A 12695-nucleotide genomic window follows, 5' to 3' on the forward strand; every position below is an offset into this window, starting at 1 on the left:
GATAATCTCATTGGAAATGAAGTCCTAGTTGAACTTATTGAACCTGCATCTTTACCACATGAACCAAAAAGAATTTTAGATACACAAGAAAAAAGAACGTGACATACTATATGGAAAGAATATCTGGTTAAGTGGAAAGATAGATCTGAAGAGAGTTCAACATGGGAAAAGGTAAGCAGTCTCCAAAGGAGGTTTCCCAATTTTGTTTTTGAGGATGTAAACAATTCTTAAGGGGGAGGGAATGTTACGTCAACTGTAATACCGTGACATCGATGTAACGGGGAAACCATGAGGGATTGACAATACTTACCTATGTGGCTAATAGGGTCTAGGGGGGAATCCTAGGCCTAGGTAATTAATGAAAGGGTGCATTAGTTGAACCTAAAGAGGGGTTTAATGGTAAGGTCCACTTGGACACATGGCACCATGAGGGATGGCCACTTGGGAGGTATTGGGCTAGGAGGGAGGATTCTAGAGGGAGCCAAAAAAAAGAAAGAAGGTGGAGGAGGCTCCATGAAAAAGGAATCCACAGTTGGGTGGAAAAGGAGGAAAAAGCCCTCGAGTTAAAAAGGTCGTAACACTCTCTCTCTCTCTCTCTCTCTCTCTCTCTCTCTCTCTCTCTCTCTCTCTCTCATGCCTCTCTTAATCTTTCTCTCCCTCCCTCCCTCTCATACTTCTCTCTCTCTCATCCCTCTCTCCTCTTGCCCAAAGGATTTCTCATTCTCTACTCTATCCCTCCCTCTCCACCAAGATTTGTCATTCTCTCTCTCTCTCCCCCCTCTCATGCCTCTCTTAATCTTTCTCTCTTTCCCTCCCTCTCTCCCTCCCTCTCATACCTCTCTCTCTCTCTCTCTCCTCCCTCTCTTCTCTTGGTGGCCATGGTCGCTAGGATTTGTCACTCTCTCTCTCTCTCTCTCTCTCTCTCTCTCTCTCTCTCTCTCTCTCTATCATCTCTCTCTCTCTCTCTCTCTCTCTCTCTCTCTCTCTCTCTCTCTCCCTCTCTCTCTCTCTCTCTCTCTCTCTCTCTCTCTCTCTCTCTCTCTCTCTCTCTCTCTCTCTCTCTCCCCCCCCCTTCCTCCCTTCCTCCCTCACCCCCCCCCCTCTCTCTCTCTCTCTCTCTCTCTCTCTCTCTTCCTCCCTCCCTCTCTAATCTCTCCCTCCCTCTATCCTCTGGGGATCATGGCCCCCAGGATTGGTCGGTCTCTCTTAATCTTTCTTTTTCTCCCTTCTCTCTACTCTCTCCATCCCTCTCTCCTTTGGCTATGGCCATGTAGTTCTCTCTCCTAATCTTTCTTTCTACTCTCTCCCTCCCTCTCTCCTCTAGCCATGGCCATGAAATTCTCTCTCTTAATCTTTTTTTCTACTCTCTCCCTCCCTCTCTCCTCTAGCCATGTAGTTTTCTCTCTTAATCTTTTTCTCTCTCCCTACCTCTCTCCTTCCGGGGGCCATGGCCGCCACGATTTATTATTCTCTCTCTTAATCTCTCTCTCACCTCCTCCCTCTCTACTCTAGCCATGTAGTTCTCTCTCTTAATCTTTCTCTTTCTCTCTCTCTCCCTCCTTCCTCTGATAGCCATGGCCGCCAGGATTTCTTTGTCTCTCTATTCCTCTCTCCCTCCCTCTCTCCTCTAAGGGCCATGGCAGCCAAGATTTGTCTTTCTCTCTCTTAATCTCTCTTAGTCCCTCTCACTCTCTCCTCTCTCTCTCTTTCTCTCCCTTAAACTTCCTCTCTCCTAATCTCTCTCTCTCCCTCTCACTCTCTCCTCTCTCTCTCTCTTTCTCTCCCTTAGACTCCCTCTCTCCCATGCGGCCAAGGCAGCCACTCTCTCCCTCTCCCTCCCTCTCTAGGAGCTATGGTAGCCAGGATTTATCATTCTCTCTCTTAATCTCTCTCTCTCTCTCTCTCTCTCTCTCTCTCTCTCTCTCTCTCTCTCCCTCGCTCCATTTCTACTTTCCTCTCTCTCTCTTTCTCTCCCTGGCGGCCATGGCCCCTACGATTCTCATTCTCTCTTTTAAGCTCTTTCTTACACATCCCAAATAAAGGCTTAAATAAGCATGGAAGTATAATGATAATCCTTTAAACATGTTGCAATGTAGTTATAGAAGTATAATGATAAGGCTTTAAACATGCTGCAATGTACTCATATTTTCAGGTTGTTCCCCAATGGTAGCAATTAGGCGCTATAAATACTCTCACCCTGAAATGCTAGCAGATCAACCTTTGTATATGATTCCATTTTGATTGCTGACTCCAAATCAAAAATCTCACTAAGAAACAACATGCAGTTGTAGGCAACTCTCCACCCACAACTATGCCCATCTTTTTGCTCCACTGGTAGACGTCATTTGAATTCTACTTGCTCTTGTTGCTCCCTATTTGTTCTGACAGCAAATACTAGCTAATATGTAGCACTGTCCATCATGACATATGAAAGATATTAATACATCATGATCATAAGACACAAAATAAGAAAGTAACAAAAATATTAAGAGAGCAGTTACCTTGGGGAGTTGGCATGATAGCCTGCCATTGAATTCACAAACCATAAATGATTGACTTCAAGGTCCCTAGCGATTAGACTCCAATGTGAGCTACATGACCAAATTAAAAACCATTATTGTTTAACACAATCTTGCCAAACAAATAGTAAAAATAAGGTTGGAGTTGATACTATTCCTCATGATACAGCATAAAGATGACTCGCACCCCATCTAAATTTAAAGGGTTTAACAAGGTACAAACATCTTAAATAGTCTTTTGAGGACAGCTAAGTATAGAAGAAAGGAGAGAATCGAGCATGTAGACATGATTCTGCACTGCACTAGGGAACTGAGATATAACTACATACTGCACTAACAAATAAACTGAGAGTGCTCTCAACGGAAGCAAGAACGGAAGAGGGAGAGAGGGAAACAGAGAGCCACACAAGTTTTGGTGGGTGCAAAACCACCCTAATCTTCTTTTTCATTCATTTATATATGTGTTTGAGTATTGTACATAACCGGGGTAAAGGCACAGTGACCTTTAACCCCCACAACCTCCCACTTAAAGGACAATGTGCCTTTAAGGGAGAATAACTAGTGAGCATACTATCCAATGCCCATCAATACATGACAATACTCAAACCGCTAACTAGGTAGACTCTTCTTCAGCATATCTACAGGGTTATCATCTATATGAACCTTGACAAGCTCTATGCGCTTGTCCTCAAGTACCTCCCTGATGAAATGGTACCTAACCTCAATGTGTTTGGTCTTTGCATGAAAGACCGGATTCCATGCTAGCTGAATAGCACTCATGGAATCACTATGCAATGTCGGTACACCTGTATGAATCCCCAAATCTACCACTAGCCGATCAAGTCATATAGCCTCCTTGCAACCCTCTGTGGCTGCAACATACTCAGCCTCTGTGGTAGACAAAGCAATGCACTTCTGTGCACGAGACATCCACGACACTGTACCACCTGCAAAGGTGAACACATAACCAGAAGTGGATCTCCTACTATCCACATTCCCTGCATAGTCTGAATCTGTGTACCCAAGTACATGCATGTCTCCTCTACCAAAGCTGATGCACATCTCCTTGGTACCCTTCATGTACCTCATGATGCACTTAACTGCCTCCCAATGCCTCTTTCCTGGATTAGCCATATATCGGCTAACAACTCCCACTGCAAATGCAATGTCTGGTCTAGTAGCTATCATAGCATACATAAGACTCCCAACTGCTGATGCATAAGGAACCTTGGCCATCATGGCCCTTTCCTCATCTGATTTGGGACTATCTGTATGACTCAGTTTCACATATGGAGGCAATGGAGTACTCACTGCCTTCCCTCCCTCCATATTGAAATGCACATACTCTTTTTGTGAAAGCCAAAGGAGTTTCCTACTCCGATCACACGTGATGCACATACCAAGAATATGACCTGCAAATCCCAAATCCTTCATATCAAAGGCCTCATGCAACTTGGCCTTTAATGCATCTAGCTCATAAGTATTCTTGCTAGCCAATAGCATATCATCCACATATAGTGCCAAGATTATCAGGCTATTATCCTTAGCCCTTTTAGTGTAGAGGCAGTGATCAATTTCACTCCTTCTAAAACCCTGGGACCGAATGAAAGCATCAAACTTCTGATACCATTCTCTAGGCGCTTGCTTAAGACCATAGAGACTCTTCTTCAGCTTGCAAACTAAATGCTCTTTGCCCTTTTCTTCAAAGCCTTCCGGCTGCACCATGTAAATTTCCTCATGCAAATCCCCATGCAAGAAAGCTGTCTTGACATCCATCTGCATAAGCTCCATATCCTCTGTTGCCACTAGTCTAAGCATGCATCTAAGTGTGGTCATGTTCACAACTGGAGAGAATATCTCATCAAAGTCCACACCCTTCTCTTGCTTGAACCCTTTAGCAACCAAACGGGCCTTGTACCTAGGCACATCATCACCTGTGACCTTCATTTTGTAGACCCATTTGCATGGCAATGCTTTCTTTCCATGTGGCAAAGAAACCAAGTCCCAAGTCTTATTCTTCATAAGTGAACTCATCTCTGATTGCATAGCATACTCCCACTTGCGTTGATCTTCATGCATCATAGCCTCTCTGTAGCAAGAAGGCTCCCCGCAATCAGTAAGCATCACATAGTCTACCCCTGGAACAAACTTATCAGGCGGTCTAGACACTCTAGATGATCTTCTCAAAGGCATTTCAGCTTGCTGTCCCACCTGCATATCAGCCACATTTGGCTCATCATTTCCATTAATAGATGATCCATCATCTACCCTTGATTGTATACCTATGGAAGTACTTGCTGGTACCATTTCTTGCACATTTGGTGCATGGACAGCTTGCTGTCTATCAACATATGCAAGTGGATTCACATCTTGGAAAGTGATTCTCCTCATTTCCACATCCCTCATGGGTGCCTTATGCATCTTCTTCTCATTGAAGACTACATCATGGCTGCGTATGATCTTCTTTGCTTCTGGATCCCAGAGACGATAGCCCATCTCTCCACTTTCACCATAACCCAGAAAGATGCATTTCCTAGACTTAGGATCTAGCTTCTTTCGAAGCTCTTTTGGCACATGTACATATGCCTCACACCCAAATATACGCAAATGAGAGTAAGAGGGCTTCTTGCCACTCCATGCCTCTTCAGGAATACCACCATCCAAACTCTTGCTAGGTGATCTATTGATCACATGCACTGCAGTCTTCATTGCCTCAGCCCAAAAACCACCAGAAAGACTTGCATTGGAAAGCATGCATTGCAACCTTTCTTGAATGGTACGGTTCATCTTTTCTTCAACTGGATTTTGCTCTGGAGTACGAGGGGATGTGAGCTCCCTCTTAATCCCACGTGTATCATAGAAATGCTGAAAGTCATGAGAGAGATACTCTTTACCATTGTCACTCCGTAGGCATTTAAGCGTTCTACGTGACTGATTCTCAACCAAGGCCAGCCATTTCTGAAATACCTGGAACACATCACTCTTCCAAGCTATAGCATAAGCCCACACTTTCCTAGTTGCATCATCAATGAATGTCACATAGTATTCAGTCCCGCCTAATGACCGTGTAGGCATGGGACCACATACGTCTGAATGCACCAAATCAAGCTTTTCAAACTCTTTCTTTCCCCTTCTTTTATGGGCTGATTTAGTCTGCTTCCCATAGAGACAATGCTCACAAAATTCAAAATCAAAGAAACTCAAATGCGGTACATAACCCAAACGGCATAAGAGTTTCATTCCTTTCTGGCCCATGTGCCCCAACCTGCAATGCCACAAAGAAGTGCTTGGCTGCTCGGTTATTGCAACAACATGATCCAATAGCCCTGATACATGTAAGGGATACAAAGTCCCACACTTGGCACCCCTGGCCAATAGCATAGAGCCCTTCTGAATTTTCCAACTCTGAAAGCCAAAAGTGGTGTGAAAACCAGCATCATCTAGTTGACCCACTGAAATAAGACTCTTGGTCAGCTTAGGCACATGTCTCACATGTTTCAAAACAACTGCAGATCCATTTGCAAAAGAAAACTTTATGTCACCTGCTCCCACTATGTCACATGCATAGTCATTTCCAAGATGCACACAACCTGTCTTTCCACTGTCATAAGTGGAGAACCATTCCCTATGGGGAGTAACATGGAATGAAGCACCAGAATCCAAAATCCAATCCTGGGAATATGCATCATCTGAAGTGGTAAGCAACTCTGCAGATAAACTAGACATGAAGAGAACATCATTGTCACTATCATGTGTGACTGCATTGATCTCCTCGACCTTCACTTTTCCTTTGTCCTCCCTTGGACTCTCTTCCTTTTGATTTGCACCCCAATTTGCTTTCTTTTTCTTATCCTTTTGCTCTCTTTTCAGCTTGTAGCAATCCTTTTTCATATGGCCCTTCTTGCCACAGTGGTAACACTCAATGTTTCGTGCCCTAGATTTGCTACGAGACTTCCCTCTTTCTTGGGACTTCCCCCTGAACTGTGATCTTCCCCTTTGTACATTTAAGGCTGCATCCTGCTTGTTGCCATCCATAGACTTCCGTCTAATCTCCTCAGCCAATAAGCTACCCACAACATCATCAAATTTCAGTACTCCACTAGGTGCAGAGTTACTGATAGCTGTACGGAAGGTATCCTATGAGGATGGCAATGAACATAAGAGAAATATTACCTTAGTCTCCGCATAAAAATTCATTTTCTAAGCCTAAAGCTGGCTGAAAATAATATTGAATTCATTCAAGTGAGAAGCAATGGAGACCCCTTCCTTCATCTGCAGCTCAAACAACCTCTTCATGAGGTAAACTTTATTAGAGGCAGTTTCCTTCTCATAAGTGGCACACAGTTTCTTCCATAAATCTTCCGTAGTCTTCTCATTTACTACTGTGAAATAAACTGACTCTGCAAGATGAAGTCTAATAGTAGACTTTGCTAATGCATCCAACTCATTCCAATCATCCTCAGACATATTTGCAGGCTTAGCTTCAATCCCTGCCAAGGGTTTAATCTGCTTCTTTTGAATAAGCACATCCCTTATTTGTTCTTTCCACAAAGAAAAGTTTGTCCCATCAAACTTTTTAATGCTGAAAAACTCCTTTTCAGACATGGAAGAGGATGCCATGATGCAAATGAAACAAAATCCCAAATGCTAGTGCCTGCAAGAGAGAATCACACCAAATACCAGGTGCACCCAAATGTGTATGCCACAATTGAGTGAAATATCACCAAAACTCAAAGCTCAAAGCATCAAAAGATGCATCTGACTCATGTGCATATACTATGCATCCATATGAGCAAATCTGGCCCAAAAGAAAATGCCAATAAGTGCCAAATGACTCAAGCATAAACACCGGTCCACTGGCATATGCATCAATAATATCTCATCCAAGAGAGCATAGCACTATCAGTGCATCACCTGCAATGTGTCAAAGCTGTCCCTCAGTATAAAATAGCATTCATGTGCAAAGCGTCCATAAAAATAGCATCCCATATAAGGACCATAATGCATCCAAATGGCCTATAAATCATCCACTGCAACCCAATGCATACCACGAATGAGCGCACACTGCTCAAACTACAACCAGAGTGATCTGCATAAGGTATGCTCAAGAAATCATAGTCCCACGGTAATGACTGCTGCTGAAAAATAGAACCTGAGATGCATCAAAACATGGGCACCATTGCATAATCGGACTCAGCAAGAAAATCTACAAATATCTCTCTTCTACCAGAACTCCAAAATCCCAACCGATGAGTGAGAAATGGGAGTCAACACTTATCCACTGCCATGTGGCATAAATCTAAGGTTTCAAAACCTTATTATGAAAAATGCATAACAGAGAGACGAAATCGAATACACAGAGATCTATAACTCTGAAAATCCTCCACCGAATTGCGCAAGAACTGACAAGTAGGGGTTTTTGGGCGTCCGAAACGCAATGGGATAGACGGTTTTGGAAACCGTGGTCTCAATCACTGGGTCCAACACACGGACTGAAAAATATTTTTGGAAACAGAGCTGTTTGTAAACTCCACCGGAGTGCGAATGATGAGCAACATAGAAGTTTTAGGACCTCCTGAGTCCACCGGAACTGACAGATTTGCAAATGGTTGCTCCAAACTTGAGTTCCAACACCCGGGCAAAAAACGCAGAAACTGACACAGTGAGTCAGAAATCCAATGAAATGATCCCAGATTCAAGAATGAAGGTGTTTCCAAGCTCCTGAAGTGAAGTGGACACCAAAAGCAAGCAATAGCTGCCTCTACAAGTCAATACGGAGTCTCTGTCATCGAATGGAACAGGGAAAAGCTCAAAAAACGACTTTTTCTTTGAAAACACTTAACAGGCTCTCAAAACCACTTTGCAAAACCAAAGTGACTTTTCCAAAGGTTCCTCCAAGGTCTCTGCACACTCGGATGCAAGTAAAGTCACCCACAAAGCTTCCCACAGAGCTTCTCCTTCCTCCCTCAGAGCTACGGAGCTTCAAGCATTCATGCACGCTTAGCTAGATCACCCGAGCTCTGATACCAGTTGAGAGTGCTCTCAACGGAAGCAAGAACAGAAGAGGGAGAGAGAGAAACAGAGAGCCACACAAGTTTTGGTGGGTGCAGAACCACCCTAATCTTCTTTTTCATTCATTTATATATGTGTTTGAGTATTGTACATAACCGGGGTAAAGGCACAGTGACCTTTAACCCCCACATAAACAAACGTTAGCTCATTAGATTTAATTAAAAGATTGAAGTAGCAAAAAAAAAAAGATAGTATCAAACCTGAGGATGGCCAGGATAACATTGTCATTAACGTCTTTTAAAGGGATGGAGAGGATTGAAACCTCCTCTCTACCAAATCTCAAATACTAAGGTTCTTGTTTCAAAATGACCCTAACTTCAAATGAGCTTTCCATTTTATCCAATGTAGCCAAATTTGCAGAATGGGTCTATGTCATAGCTTGTATTCTATGTTTGCGGTTATTCTACTTTTCTATCATGTCTTCAAGGCTCTTCTACTCATGGGATTCTTCAACCAAAGTTAGAGGTGGTTGCACTGTTGAAGTAGGAGGGAGTGCCTCCATATTGACTTCATCTATCTCTTCTCCCTCTATTGCCTACAAACAAACATGAAAGGTTAGATTCATTATCTTTAAATTTAAATCTTATTTAAAATTTGGTATTTAATTTAGAAATAAACAGTTCATACTGCTAAGTATTGTTGTTGTGGCCTTTTTACATAACCTTGTGAGCCATAATTATCATGGAAGGCATCATCATCTTTCTCTCAATCCACAAACCTCTCTCTAATCGGATCATTCAAGTCCATCTCTTCATCATCATCATGTGGCACATTATGATCTTTGAGAATCATCCATGTCATCAGTCTCCTTGTGCTTTACATCTTTTTCATAGCCAGTGGTTAGATCCGCTGTAAGCTGAAAATAGGCCATGAAATGCTTGTTTTCAATAATATTTGTGGAGCTCCCATTTCGAAGGAGATCCTCAAATGAATATCCCATCCCATCCTCCACAAGGTGACCTCCCAACTTGCTGGTAGCGAATTCCGCACAATGATAAGCAAGACACTCTTACTTTTTGAGGGGCTTCCGTTTTTTTTTTTTTAATGTATGGACTTGGGAATATCTTGCTCTTCTAGCATCAATTGCAAATTTTTTTAATTCCCTCTTATGTTCTTTCGTAAGAGGTTGGGACTCTGCATACACAAGAAGAATGATTCAAGAGATTGAATCGCTATGCCACATTCTCTCTTGCCTCTCTTTGCTGCATAAACACCACTATAGATCTTCAAATCTGATGAATATGCTCGCTCTAGAGTAACCTCCATGGCTTCTTTGTCTTGTTTATCAAAACAAAAATGACATTGTTACAAATTGCCACTTTGCTAAGGGTAGTATATACTATTCTATCAATGAAGTTATGGATCTCATCATCACTAGAAACTTCATTGATGAAGAATAGTTGTGGCTTTTCTCATGCCTACTCATTCTTGATGAAGTCATCTTCTGAAATTGACCTATAGTTCATAAGCTTTCCAGACTCTGACGTAACCTCTAAACTAAATTGAAAGCTTTGGAACATATTTGTCAGCATTTGAATCTCGCTGATCAATCTTTCCACATATGCAACCACCTGTTGTGGGATTTCTTTTCTCATGTAAGAGGTACTACTTCTGACCCATCTTCATCCTTTTTTATCTACTTGTTTGCCCATAGCTTTACCTTGGGTGTTGACAAAGACACTATATGCTTGACCACATTATAGTCAATGTTACAGTGACTCAGTGGGATGTCTTTCTTTGTCAACAAATACATAATGGCACTATTCACTACATCACGCCTCACCTATACATTGATGCATTCCTCCAAGCAATGGTCTTTGTCTTTCTTTCCAAAAAAGCATTCTTTCTTTAAAAGTGTCTGTGCTACCATGGATGCATACTTGTAAGGTAGGTACTTTAGAGGCCTCCACATCCTTGTGGTCAACTCCTTATCCATCATCTTTGACTTTTTTGAGATAAACAAAGGAGCTTCGTAAGCCAACTCTCCACGCTCACATGCAATGCACACTTCAAGCATCTCATCGAACACTTCGAGAGGAAAAAAAATGATGGAAGTGTAGTCGGCATATCTGTCTTTCACCACCTTAAGGCTTGTCATATTTTCTTCTCGCTCTTGAGTTCCTTTAGGCACAACTACACTCAATGAAGTATAGAAGCCTGTGAGTCTGTCGGCATCTACTTTTGTGACCTTTCTCTTCAAATCAGGGTTTGGAGAACCAAATGTTGTCCATACAACCCTCGCCTTCTGTAAGACCTCTAATGTTGAGGATATCTTATGTTTTCCATGAACATAACAATTAAGTCTTTTGGACTCAATCAAATACTTGATCTCATGCTTGAATATACAGATGGTTGTAGGATAGCAGTGGAATGAAGATATCTTTGCAAATTTTTCTGACATGAGTTTTTTTGCCTCCTTTGCTTCTTTGGCAATCTGATTACAAGCATAAGCCCAATGTTGACCATCAATGCACTACAATCTGCAATTAAAGAGAAATTTCTTCTTTGCTTCCTTCAACATATTCTCACCTTGTGCCTCTTGGCCCTTTTCATGTGGAATATTTTTAAGAGTGTCATTAAAGAATTGAGTGAAGGTTTCTTAATGTGTAGGCCTAGTAAATGTAACTTGATCCAAAAAACTATTTTTGATTAGACAAAACATCATTAGACACAGGACCATGTTGCTTGCCACAAGTTTCTTTCCATCTCTCAAAGCCTCATATATTTGCAATGCATAGAATTTATCAAGGTTCCTGCTATTAGTAAAGACACTTGCAACTTCCACATCTCTGGCATTCACAAACCATAGCCGTTGACCCCAAATATATCCCACATCATCATATGTTACTGCTTCATTAAGACATAGATTGGAGCTGTTTGTAACTCCATAGGATAGTTGCTCACTGGCTTGGTGGAGCAGAGGAGTGGCAAAGGGGTTGGAATAGTTCAGAATAGAGAACAGACTCAAATCGAATTACGAAAATCAGAAAAGAACCTGGAATGTAGTCTGTCGATGCTCCCGTCTCAGACCAGCACGTAGGCAATATACTGGTTAGATAAACCAGTTTGTGAAGGCCAACTATCCAGACTCTAGAGAGTTTTCGAGCTCCTCGCTTTGTCTACAAGCCATTCTGAAAGGGGGGCAGTCTTCGAAGAGATCAAAATGAGTTGCTAGAAGGGCGAATCGGTCCTCACAGTTCCTTCTTTACTATATCTGCTCACCATTATCAATGCAGTGTCTCAACAATGGCACTTTGCAGTGTCTCACGTTACAGATTATAATGCATGTACATCCATATGTACATGCTCCATCCCCAATAGTCTAAAATGAAATAGAGGGTCTATCAGAGGATCCAAAGTACATATTACTCTTTAAAAGATCCAATGGGTGTATCAAGTTAGTCCATATAGAATGCTCATAAGGTCCCAATAGTTTGCAATGGTCCCCAAGGGTAATTGGCTACTAAAGTATGCCATCCTCGAAAGGAGTGCTGCATTGGATCCTCTCAGGTCAAGCAAAATTGGATTGGCTCCCTCATGGTGAGCTCCCACTTACTGGCCAAAAAATGTATGTGCCCAATGAGTTCACGAGTCCCTCTCAAAATTCAAGGCATTCAACTAAAAGAAAGTGGGGGCAGCTAGGGTCCTTCACGTTCACGGGCAATATACTATGTACTTATATATTACCAATAAATTTCCCTGCGGCGTTGAATGCAATCTATACACTAGTCACTAGTCCCGAGGACAATATGTCCTTAATATCAACACGTGATCTTTGTATATATATGGCCCCCTTCAAAATGATCAATTTTTCATATGGTCAAGGCCATGTTTCTCCATTATTTTACTAGAATAACTCTGTATTAAATCATTGCCAAAAGCAACATTCTCCCATTGAATATAAATGCATCCAATGTTCAAGCATACACATCATCACCCAACCATTAGTTGGAGGAGACCATGATCTCCAAGGGAATGTGTGTGTGTGTGTGTGTGTGTGTGTGTGTGTGTGTGTGTGTGTGTGTGTGTGTGTGTGTGTGTTTCCCTAGAGTCAAGTGAAAAGTGACAACACAGGTGCCACTTAGGTAGCATGATGAAAAGTAG

This window comes from Dipteris shenzhenensis, chromosome 27, assembly GCF_047967505.1.
Source record: "Dipteris shenzhenensis isolate YYH24624 ecotype China chromosome 27, Dip_SZ_1.0, whole genome shotgun sequence".
In the NCBI taxonomy this organism is placed as follows: Eukaryota; Viridiplantae; Streptophyta; class Polypodiopsida; order Gleicheniales; family Dipteridaceae; genus Dipteris; species Dipteris shenzhenensis.